Source organism: Ischnura elegans, chromosome 11 (assembly GCF_921293095.1).
Source record: "Ischnura elegans chromosome 11, ioIscEleg1.1, whole genome shotgun sequence".
In the NCBI taxonomy this organism is placed as follows: Eukaryota; Metazoa; Arthropoda; class Insecta; order Odonata; family Coenagrionidae; genus Ischnura; species Ischnura elegans.
This window is the reverse complement of record NC_060256.1, coordinates 29,326,777-29,339,868: the sequence shown is the minus strand read 5'-3', so window position 1 is coordinate 29,339,868 and position 13,092 is coordinate 29,326,777. Positions and strand designations below refer to the sequence as shown.

Sequence of the window (13,092 nt, the reverse complement as noted above, 5' to 3'; positions counted from 1 at the left end):
GTCTAGCAGTGATTTCAGTCGAACAAATGCTGGCAATCTGAATGTGATGCATTGTGCACAAGGTGATATTAATTGTAGTTCGCTGTTGCTGGTATATTACTGTATTGGGTGTGTAATTGCTCATTACCTTTGAAGTGTGGCTTTTCATTGTTATTCCCGAGTGGTCGTATTGGTTTTTTTATTCAGTGAAGTGTGGTTTCAAAATATTTGGCTATGTCGTTGAGGAATGTTTTGGTAGTTTTATTTTGAGATTCTCATGTATATCGAGTTGTAAACAAACCAGAGGGCGCCCGTGATTGTCCTTTTGCATTATATTCTGAAATGCTCTTAGTTTGCGTGAATGTAGTTTTGCTACTGAAATAAATACTTCCAATTTTCATGGTTATAAAATTTATTACGACCTAGGTTTCAATGTTAATACATCATTTTTAAGGTGATGTAGTAACGTTGATGATGATTCAGCAAATGCTGGCAATCGGAGTGTTTCTTACGTATTGTGTTCCTAACGATATTAAGTGTTAAATCGAAACTTAAAGCTTTTACGTGGTGGAAGGGCTCCATATTAATAATTAAGGTATTAGTGTATTTGTCTTGTTGGTGTATCACTGTATTGGGTGGGTAATTATGCTGAGGATGAACTTTGAGGATGATGTAGTAACATAGAAACCCCGGTCGTAATAAATTCTATAATCGTGGAAAATTGCAATTATTTATTTCAAAATGGAAAAATTCCATTCCATCACACTTGAATCTTCGGATTTAATTATACACAGAGAAAAATGTTCAGGCGGTACGCCTAAACGTTCGGCCCTAACGACCAAATATTTTAATCGGTATGGGGCTGACTGAACTTTTCAGTGAATTCAACAGAAAAGTCCAGTCACACCAGTTTAGATGCTCCCACCAAAGTGTTTCCTGCGGGTGACAAAATGATGCAGTTGTTGCATAGGAACAATCTAAATAATATGACTAAACGAAACTTCATCATAATGTCTGAATTGAGTCAGTGCTATTAGTCAAACACGACCAGATCCATAATCTCAACTACCTTCTGTGATGGAGTTTGGGTAAAACCAAGGATATTAATAGAGGGTTTAGTCACCTTGATAATAAAAGAATAGGCATTGTCTTTACAGAATTTGATTAATGTGACTAAATTGTTTAATTAGCCTGTTTGAAATTTTTTTTATTATACTGGTCAAATGCTTTACTAATTTGTCTTTTTTTTTAACTCCCTTGCGGTTGGTGTAAAAGTTAACGCACAATCTGGTATTTTGATTAATTTATCTCCCCATAAATAAGGTAGACAATAACTGGACCTTTTTTCGCATGAAGTTTATTTATTAAATATCTTTAGTACATACAAAAATATTTTGTTCATTCTCAAGTATTCGTGAAAACGGACAGCTTAACATTTTGCATTCAAAGCATGAAACATTTTCAGTGAAATCAACATAAAATGATGACAGATGATAACTCCATGATATTGTAATAAGTTGAGAATAAAATAGGAGACTTCATTAGAAGTATTGACTATAATTTAATTTTACATTTCCAAAATTGGGAGATCCTAACTCATTGGCACCCACCACAATACAAGAATTGTCTGTAAATTTGATACCGTTTAAAATGACATTTGTGGATGCTCTACACAAACCTTGGAAAAAATTTGGCATCTTACTCTTAACTAGAGGAAAAAAATGTATTTTATCTGCTTGAATGACATTGCAGTTTGAACTGAAAGTTATCCTTTTATGAAATCCTTTTTGAGATAGAAAGCGGTAGGCTAAACTTAACCAAGTTTTAATACAAATAGGCATTGGAGTGTCGATACGACTAGAAATAACAGTAGCAATTCGTTGTAACATTCTATGCCTTCTTTCAAAGCGCATACACCACGTATGAATTAGTGGTCCGCAGTTAGAACACAGCAGTAATGAAGCATGAAGCGAAACTTGGGTTTAAAGGAATTACCAAATAACCTAATATATGTATAGAGAATGATGTTGAACAATAAGGTAATGAAACTGATCGATTAACTCAACTTGAATTGATGTACAACACAGGATTTCAACAATATCACGTAATATTAAGAAAAGTCTCCTAGATGGGTCGTCTTCAGGCACTAAATTTCCTATCATATGGGCAAGGCATAAAACGAAATTGATCATTTCACTGGCTGATATTCTAATAGACCCACGACATAGTTCTTCTTCAGCAATAGCGGCAGGTTTATTAGAAACCGTATCTCCATATTTAAAAATAATAATTCTAAATCCAAGCTGATCTTCGGCGCAATGCTTCTTGGAAATTAAGTCTGGCATAATATTTATAAGGTCATATTTGGTTACAAACTATGACTAACCTAACTAACTAAAACTATGACTATGACGACTTCTAAGATATCATGCATCAAGTCGAGGCTTCCCCCTTCTATTACGTTGAACCTTTCTACCTAATTCCATATACATTTTTCCATCATTCCAGTAAGAGAACAGTTACGCACTTCAACATCAGCATTGTAGGATTCAACAGTTCTCAATAGTTCCTTTTTTTCTTCAGTGCATGAGCAGGACTCAGATTTAGTAAGTTTAAAAATTTGACAGATATAAGTAGCACTAAAGCTCTCTATAAATCCAAGAATACAACGAAAACCAAGATTGTCATCAATAATAGATCCCAATGCAAAATACACTTGAACATTTCCATGCTCTGTCACAACAAAAATATGTACCTTGATAACTAAGAAAATTTAACCCTTCAATGAACTTACCAGAAATAATATGGTTGCTTGAAGAATCAAAAAAAGGATCATCGGGCTTCCAGTAATTAGAATGAAAAAACATAGTCAGAACTCTAAACTAGACATAAATTCAGAGGGGAGACATGGACAATACAGATAAACTGCTCCTAGTTGGTATAGTCCACTATGAGAGCCTAAAACAAATTCCAATTTCAAGATCATCAAGAAATAATAATACGACAATTACCAAACATAACTAATTAAGACTAACAGTCTTTCCTTGGCGTCTTGTTCAAAGGAGGCTCGTCTCGCACAGAGTCGATGTTAGCACGGAACACCTTGCAAAATTTTAGAAACTGGTCTGGCGTCAGTAATATTTGTAGAGTATCTCATCTAGTAGCTGAAAGGCTACTTTGTCGATTTCTGCTCCTTCAAAGAAGTACAATGGTTAAAACTTGATAACTAAATTTAAATCAAATTAAAATTGAATTAACACCATAAATTAGGTGTTAAATGTAAGTTTCTGCAAAAAAAATAGAAAAAAGAGGAGAAAAATACGCCTGCAAGAAGGATTGAACGTGGCCCCCCCGCGTTGTAACAACGGTCTCTAGCAACTAGTCTAAATCGGTTACCATAATAAATATTTACAAAAACGCCGCAATATATTATTATTGTAAATAATCAACCATTGTTTTGAAATGTGAATAAAATGTGACTACAGTCTCCATTTGTAAGTTTAAGAGGATTACTAAATGCACACAATTACATTACGTAGTTATATATCAGCATCAAACGTAGATGCGTAAGAAAACTTAATTTGCAGGCTTTTTTCTATCGCTCTTACGCACTAACTGGCAGAGCTTCGGTAACTATGTACGTAGAGCTTCAAGCATACCGACAGAAGATGAGTAGTGATGACTTCTGAACAGGGTTGACTAGACGTGTTCCATGTTATTTGTTGGAGAAACTCTGGGTGATGTGACTAGACTAAGCTAGAGGGGCAGCGCAAAGCGTTTAGACAATCTACCAAAATACCTCGGATTACGTGGCAGAGTGTCCAATAATTGCCATAGAGGGGGCGGACTGGATAGCGTTTAGCTGTAACACCCAAAGTTGTTTTCTCCGTGTATATTTTTCCTAATGAACCCCAGGGGGTATCCGTACTTCAAAAGTGGCCTTATCATTTACATGTACATTATCTCGTTGGGTTGTAGAGCCAGATGAGGGGTTTTCTTACTGAGGGTCAGCTTTCAAATAAAATGTCTCGAACGCTGCCGAAAATGTCGTCGGCGCCCACGACGCCGAGTCCGCCGAGCAGCCGGGGTTTTCGGGCGCGCCGTGGACGCGGGAGTCTCCCTCCCTCCTCATTCCATTCCCAGCGGCAGCTCGCGTCGTATTTTTTCCCTCCACCCGCGCCGACGGAACGAGGGAGAAGTCTATGAGGGTGGGGTAGCTCAAATAAAGATTAGTCGCGGCGTCTTGGGGGATGGCGGCGGACTTTCCTCCGCCTCTCCTCCCCCGCACACCCTCCCTCCCCCAACCGGGGGTGCCCGATGGCTAGAGCGGAAAGGGGGGAGGGTCCGAAGCGGGCGGGGGAGGACTAGAACATGGCAGCGACGCGCGGACCCCTCCGTGAGATGGCGTTCTCTCCGCGCCGAATAGGGACGCCGACCGACGCCCACCGCCCCCCCGAGAGAGCGGGGTATGGCGGGGGGGGGGACCCCCGCTTCTTCCAAATCAATAGCAATTAGCCACCCATGGCAACGGGGCGAAGGAGGGGAGGGGGGAAAGGCGTCGTCGTCAGCGAAAGACGCTCTTCGCCCATGTTACCCCCAACCTCCAACTTGCCGCCTCCCACCCTCAGCCAGAAGGAGACGCCGAAATTGTGTCCGCGCACAATGGCGAGAGGATTTTTTATTGCGCAAGTGCGGGAGGAGTTCCGTGGGAAGTACGCGGAGGTCCTCGTCCGAATATCCCGGCGGAATCCTTTTGGCAATCATCCCTCTCATTTGACTGCTGACTCGAGGAGGTTCCGTCTCATAAGGAAATGCATTGAGTCATATTTCTTATCTTAGCCACTAATTACCAGCTATGATTAATTTAAAGTCGAATTGACCGCTGATTTTTTTTTTAATTTCTCTATTTTCATGAAATTTGATTCGGTGAACAATTGCAACAATTTCAGCATGCATCTTAATTTTTAGATTTCAACAACGAAAATTGTTCGAGATATTCGCATTACAAGATACATCTTCTTTGGTATAAAAGACAAACTCTATTGTACTCAGCTCTGGTAATGATTAAGAAAAAGTTACATTTATATTAAAACCCATGCATTGACCAATCGAAGAATATACCTAACAGTAAAAGTTCTGTCGACGGAATAAAGCTTCACAATGACTCACTGTAACTTTTATACTTTAATATCTCCTAACACATCATTTAGGTGTTCTCGAAAAAATTAATTTTATTGCTGCTCAATCCTACATGCAAATGCAAAATGATGTCCTGGGTCCGCGATTGCAAAGCAGTGTATTATACATGGGAATGTTCTGCTATGCGCTCTTTTGCTTGATAAATAATCGGGCATACAATGCGATAATTATTTACTATCGTGAATACAATGTTTGTTCATGAATTACATCTGCGTTTTCAGTTACTTCAGAATTGATGTTTTATTAAGCTTAAAATAACTTTTAGACTTAATATTCTACGTTAACGTGTTAATTAAAACGTCTTGTCTACTTCTACGGGGCATTGTCATGTCATTTTCTTACAATTTATACAATATTTCCTTCTCAGCCAGCGTTTAACTTCTTTGTATTCAAATGATGTAGACGAAATATAGTAGGAATTCTTAATCTTGTATAAGTAATAATTGCACTTTTCCAATGATTATTTCAGTGTGTACAACGCATTTCAGCTCAGTTGTAGATCAAAAAGGATATTTTTTTTCTTTCGAAGAATTTTTCATCGCTGCACTTCCAGCGACCAAAAACACCGATGATAATAAAAAATAAAACGTATTTTTCTCCGTAAAACATTTAGCAATATAGCTATTAATGGTGATATAATGCAAAAACGCGTGCATTTACTCGAGTTTGTGCTTTATTTCGCTAATAGACTTTATTTCTAAGGTTTTCACTGGACATAGTCATAAAAATTGAAAATTTCAGTTGAAACAGTTGGCCTGACAAAGCAAGAAATACGTCTGCGTAAAATGTCGCTTTTTTAAAGCAAACGAGATAGTAATAGGAGGTTTCAAAAACATTTCAAGATGTTAATAAGTTAATGCTTATCTGTCAGGTCGAAAGCGCAGTCATTGTGTCCGCACGCAATGGTGCAAAGTGCGAAGTATTGTTTATTGCGCACGTACGGGAGGAATGAGTTGCGAGCGAAGTGTTGTGTGGAGATCCTCGGGAGAGATTTCCGGAGGAATTCTTCAATCAGTAATCATCCCTAACGTTTGACTGTAAACGACCGTAAGTTTTAATTAGCGCTAAGTAATTTAAGCAATAAGTTTTTATTGCTTAAAAAAAATAATAATATCAAAACATGCTTTACAAAGATTTCATACAAAAATATCGTAAGCTTTAAGTAGCTTCCCGACCCAATACCTGATGTAAACAAAAGACTCCATATTTGTTTTGTCAGGGGTCCCTGCGGTACCTTACCCCACTTTAATCTACGGGCATATTAGGTCCTCACGGATTGGCTGACTTTTTAACTGCCAAATGATTTATTCCTTGGTGTGACAATTGTCCTCACTCTTGGATCCACGCATGAACTTCGTTTACATTAGATGACAGAATTTCATAGTCATAGTGATCCCTAATTTCCCGATAGAGGACGGGGATGTAAGGAAATAAACATATTTTACTGCTAATTCAGGAGCAGAGGATATTGTTTTTATATATAATGTACGAAAGGGGGCCAATTAAATTACTCAACCGTCCACTCAATATCTTCATACTTAGCAATAGTACGACATGGCATACCTCACCTCAGACTCTATTCACGTGAAGAAATACTACACTCGCTTACCCACAGCCAATTGAGATCCGACATCAAATTTCGTTACTGCATCATGGATGGGTCCTTCAGATGCATTGATCTCCTGACATTCTTCTCACTCCGCTTTCCAGTTCGCAAAACCCGCAATACTGAAGCTCTACACCATCCCAATTTCCATCTGCCCATCCATTTCTCCATTCCATCTCAATACCATCTCAAATACTTCTTCTTCTCTGGTCCTCTATGCCTCCCGCACTAATTTCAATAGCCAATTGAAAAGACTGACTTTTTGATACCCACCTTTTCTATGTAGGTATTGTATATGTTAAAAATAATTTTTATTTATGAGATTATTTTTATACTTGATTTTTATTATATTTACATAATTTATTTTGTTTATAAAACCCAATGTTAAGGTCTTTGTGTTGTTTTTGTCGTTAAAAAAATAATAAAAACAAATAAATAATATAAGTAAATAAAATTAATTAAATATCCTTCTTTGCGGACATTATTTGCGCTTAAGCTACACTGGGGCTAATTCCTCCAAGAACTACTATTTGCGAACGATCATTCAGAAAATCGCGTATCCAATTCACATTGTTTTGGTTAAGTTTCTGATATTAATTTGGGTATAAGTTTTTTTGAGGTGCTGTGTCCAATGCTTTCTTAAAATCTAAAAATAAGGCGTCACTTATACTTCAAGTGACCAAGTGATTGTCAGCTCAAATGGGAAGCAGCCAGACCTCACCCGCATCGCCTTTCAAATCATCCCAATCCCTCTTCGTCGAGTGCGCCTGGCAGTGCAGCGAGTGCATTTGGCAATGCATCGGAAGCACGTATCCCGCTTTAAAGCGGCCGAATCGTACAATCACGCATTCGCTTCAATTCACCGAGGTCGCCGCCGCGCGCAAATCCAATTTCGAGGCGTATGAAGGTCAAGGGGTGAGGAGGAGGCTTCACTTTCCCTCTCTTTCCCCTCCCCTCCCCTACTTTCCTCCTCCCCACTCGTCGTTTTATGAAAGGGAGCGGGAGGGAGGGATGGGGGCGCCGTGGGAAGAGGCGCTTGAAGGGGGTGGGGAGGGTGCATATACGCCCTCTCCCGAGTTTTTAATGCTTGACGTCGCCGGGGTGGGTTGGCGGCTTAATTGAGCGGCATAAGTAGGATTTAATGGTGAAGCGGAGCGGATTTTCTCTGCGACAAAGTGCATGTATACAAACAAGGAGCGAGTGAAAAGCCTACTCCTCCGAGGTCGTTAATATCGTCGCATATTTATCCGTCCGTTCGCCTCAGTTAGCCGGTGGACTTCGAAATATTCAATTTAGCCGTTGGGAGGATACTTCATTAAGTCATATATCTCCCATTGAGTGGGGGCTATCCAAGGAACAGTGGCCACTATACTGTAGTTCTTCACCACAGTTCTTTCATACATTATAATGATGTCTTTCATACATTATAATGATGAGTTTTGGTCATGACTTTGGAATTCGCTAACTTTTACCACCAAGGTTTCATTTTTTAAATTTTATATCGTCGGTGTTAACTGCAACAACATCATTGATATCATATTGGTAATTATATTCATATAATTAATAATATAATTAAGTTAATGTTTTAATATATTTTATTTTAAATATTACATAATAATAACGTAGTACTCAGAAAAATTTTGTAATCAAATCAATTTCTGAGAATATAATTATTGTACAATTACGATGCAATTTCATTAAAAATGTTTCGTTGTTTTGATATTGTGCCTAGCCTTGAGGATACCCAAATTAAGGAGCGAAACGTCGGCGGTAAAATTTGACGAATTATCTAAAAGAGCAAAAATTACTCACTCTTATTATTTATAGCAGTAGACACTGTCTACCTGGGTAATTAACAGTCTCGGGGTGGGTTATGGACAGTCATTTATCTACGGCGATTAATATAGGCCATTTTTTTTAAATAATAGTACGAGCGCCAAAATATGCATTGGCTAAAATAATAATAAAAGAGTGGCGCCTTACCGTATTCATTTTTTAAGATAGGGACTTACACATTAATTCTGTAATACGTAAAGTAAAAATTGTATCGGTGCTTGAAAATCAATAGGTCAGCAGGTATATTTGTATCACATGTTGTAATCCGCATAATCCATTGTGTTAACTGTTCAGTTTGCCGTTATACTTTGCTCCTTAACGACATCAGGACCTGATGATCGGGGTGCATTTCAGAAAACTTGAGCTTTAATTGACGACGGTAATCAATATGATGCTTTAAATTATATATTTAAAGAGAGAAAATTGATTACTGTAGTTACATTTACACGTAAATTCGGTAAAACGATGTACGACAATGTTAACTTTCCAATCCGGGTGACGGTTACAGCGAAGAACGATGAATTTGAGAAACGCTTCGTAAGATGTAAACTTCACTGAGAATATAATTTTTAGAGTATAATTCAGAATATCGGCAGCATAACAGAGTTCTTTCTTCGCATTATTTACTTGCGGCTGAACATACATATTCTCACGAGCTTCTTTCCCAATCTTATGTCGTGCGTAATTTGTTTTCCATGCGGTGCAGAGACGAATTTATTTTTCATTATACTGCTTAAATTAAGGGCATTATAACGTGTTATTGTTTCATTAAAACACAGGGTATCGTGAAAAATATGGAAAACGAAGATATTTCTTAAAAGAAAATAATCTCTTTGGAACTACACACCCTACTCTGCCTCAACCAAAGGGGCTCATGAACCAGCGATTCTCATTGGTCGTTTGTTTTGCCCAGATGACCTAAATCGTTGGTGGGAATGTACGACAGTATATCTCTTGCGTATGGACTTAACATAATGGCGACAGATGAAGTAAAATATCTGGGAGTTAATATCTGAAATAAAATAACATGGAGTAAAATGTCTGAAGCAAAATACCTGGGATAACTCCAAACTTAACGTGGGGAGCTAGTATGAGAAATGTATGCCACAGAGCCCTGAAAAAGATCAGATTCATCAAGCACGTTTTGGGAAGGTTTTTAGATGAAAAAGTCAAAGAGAGATGAAATTTCGCACTCTTCAGGTCACATCTTGAACATTAAATGTATTTACTATAACGTGGTTGTTGTTATCTACTCACGATGGCATCTTTAATAGGGAAAGAATTTCACTGAAATTTGTGAAATGAGGGAGGAGATAGGCTCTCTGCACGGATTAAAGTATAGCTAGCCATATTTAGAGTCGATGGAAGTAATAGGGTGGTAGAAAAATAGAGCACACATATAATTTTACCAGTTTCTCTATTAGCCTAAAACTACCGATAGACAAACTCTAATGGAGAAGTTTGAGTGAGTTTAGCCGTGGACCACTCACATTACATAAATTATGGTACTCATGATTGTAATTTGCGTATGGTCGGCAGCATGGATATATCACGTGTCGCAATGTCACGCTGAACTTGTATAAGTTGTACAATAATCTTCTCAAACATATTCTTGGCTCAAACATATTGTTGCAGAAAAGTGAGTTTAAAATTGTGTTAAATTAGAGTGTTATACCAATCTGTCATTTATTTTTTTAATACTGTTTGTGTGACACTATTGTCATAGTAAATTGTCGCCTTAATTTCTTGTAATAATTAGTCAGTTATATCGCAGTATGATATTTTTCCTTTCGTTAATATTGTTTTGCCGAATTGTCTGTAAGTTAACGGCTGTCTGCAACGAGTGAATCTTCTGTATTTCTTTTCATTTTTTCTTTTCTTTATGATTGTAATGTCATGCTGAACTTGTAAAAGTTGTACAATAATTTTCTCATGGGCCACAAGGTCCACGAAATAAACGAATTTATTATTATTATAAACAGTGATATGAAAAATTGATCATTAAAAACCATTTCATCTTCATTTCAGTCTAGGCAGAGACCTGTTTTCGTAGCATGTCACGTTAATATCTTCGGCCATAATCACAAACCCCTGTATCTGGAAAAACTCACATTTATGCATTTCCATGACCTGTTTTCGTAGCATGTCACGTTAATATCTGTATAAATTGCATTTTTGAGAGCTTAACAGTCCAGAGAATTAGTTCCGGAGAATATTTGGGACTTAACAAAAGAACCCCTACGGAGGTGGCTGTATTATTCTCAATTTCCTCGGTATTCCCAGAATGTGACGATGATTGACACCTAATATCCTTGAAAGTTATCGATTCAAGGCATTGCTAACATTAAACTCACCACGGCGCAATAGTTGGGTGTTCGTCAGTTATGTGCTTGAAAATTGTGAGAGGTTATTGATTTACTTTCTCCAGTATCATAATTTTCACCGAGTTCCTCCTCTCTATCAGTAGTAAGTAGTCATCGCTAAAAAGAGTAAAAGTGAGATAAAACACCAAATGATGTAATGGAAAGTCCCGGGAGATAAAATATTTATATTTCCCTGGGAAATGATTCTGTCATTCATTCGGCGCTTCAGCTTGGAGGCTGGTTTGCATTGGCGAGGAGAATTCACCACGGACTTGTGATCGGGGCTGTGAATTTCTCTTTTTCGATAAACGGGAGACAGAAAAAAATGGTATGGATAAACGTAAAATTGTCGCTCAAGTCGCTGAGAGAGTATTTACCTGTGGCTATATATGAATTGAATATTGCTAAATGAATACATTTTAAAGTTCCATAGATATGCAGAGATAAATCCCCGACAGTGGCTTCCTGGAACGTTGATTCGCAATTATTCGGAATCGATATCGATACATTGCTCCAATAAATGTGATATGATGCTTCACTTTTACGCTGTAAGTATCCGTGGAAGGACTAATTCAAATTTGCGAAAATATTTAAAAATAACATTGTACCTCATGACATATAATAATAACACACATATATAACACATTATACCTTATATAATATAATATAACATTTGTATTACTATGCTTCCTAGGACGCTGGTTCTTACAACGCTGTAATATCGCGGTATTGGGGAACATTTTTTTTATATTCATGTTCTTAGCGCGATGTATTTCGATGTTACCTTCAGATATGAAAGAAATTATGTGAAATTTTAATCGCTTCACGGTCGAATCACCCAATTGAGGAATATTACGACATTTTCAGAAGACATCATTGGTTGTCTTCTTTTTATTTCTTCCAATACTCTGTGGTTATAGATGGATATCCATAGATATTCCCCAGGGTGACTTCTCACGTCACGAGAATTCAAAATAATTTTAACCGTTTCACAATCCATGCTCGTGGACCTGTTCCGTCGGGTGATCTCGGACTCAGCTGTCAAAGCGATCACTATGAGTTCGAACCTCGATACTCAGGTGGCGAATCTACATTGTGTGTTATTGGTACTGGTTTTCAATGACGCCCCTCAACGGAATTCGAAGCGTATTCAGATGCATTCTGGATTGCATTGACGACGCAAATGACACATCTGGTGCATGATACCGTGGGAACCTCGAGAAAGTCATCATCATCATAGGTCAACAACCTTGAGATTGATTTTATTAAGCCGCCTCAATAGGCGCGTGGCAGGTGGTGTTAGAGCAATTGAAAGTTGCTTGCATATGTGAGCACTGAAAAATGAAAGTGTGTGTTGGTAGGGTGTTATGACTATAGCCTAACATTTATCAAAGTCCTCCATTGTGCCATGGAAGTACGAATTCCTATTCCTATCTGTTAGCCAATACTATATCTCTATAATTTTACCATTTCTGTCGGACCGGGAAGTATACTGAGTTATCATAAAAGAATGGCGCGGGATCAGTAATTAATAGGAGGACAGAAGGGAAATTGCAAGATACTACTTACTTGCGGAGTTTCATCAAAAGTATTTTATACACAAAAAATTCGCGACCTATACCACTTAATGAACAGAATTAATGAAGCAATGGTAAGCATTAACGAAGAAATGTAAACTAATGTTTGGACAGAAATTGAGTATCGTTTGGATATTTTTCGAGCGGCTAAGACGCATATATTGAAATTAACTAATTATGTAAAAACAACTGTTCGAGGCGTCAAATTCTAAAAAAAAATATAAATTGTAAGTAATTCTGTTTCCATGTTCAAAATCTCCATTTTCCATTCTTCTATGATAACGCCGTATTTCGATTCCGAGGTGATGCTCTCCTTAAATTACGGAAAGGTATATTTTCAACATTGCTCTGGCAGTAGGTATACGTCTAGCGCATAGCCTCTTAGTCTCACGCGGCTCCCAACCAAATTCGTGTAAAATTAGTTTAACGCTCGCGGCAGGTTTGACATAGTTCCCTGCTTAACTCTTATACCAGCTAGCTCTTGCAAATAAAATGTTTCCCTTCTCTGCTACATCCTTGACGACTCGTTCTA

At 37.8% G+C, this 13,092-nt stretch overlaps 1 protein-coding gene and 1 long non-coding RNA gene across 2 annotated transcripts in view; one reads left to right on the top strand and one right to left on the bottom strand.

Moving 5' to 3' along the window:
- LOC124167907 (dynein regulatory complex subunit 7) overlaps nt 1-13,092 on the top strand; it is a 306,013-nt gene that overhangs the window by 227,407 nt on the left and 65,514 nt on the right. The gene's annotated exons all lie outside the window — the stretch shown is intronic.
- On the bottom strand, nt 1,780-3,315 carry LOC124167911. The gene is made up of 2 exons (XR_006866790.1): nt 3,015-3,315; nt 1,780-2,937 (listed from the first exon to the last, which is right to left on the bottom strand). It is a non-coding gene; the product is annotated as an uncharacterized LOC124167911 (long non-coding RNA).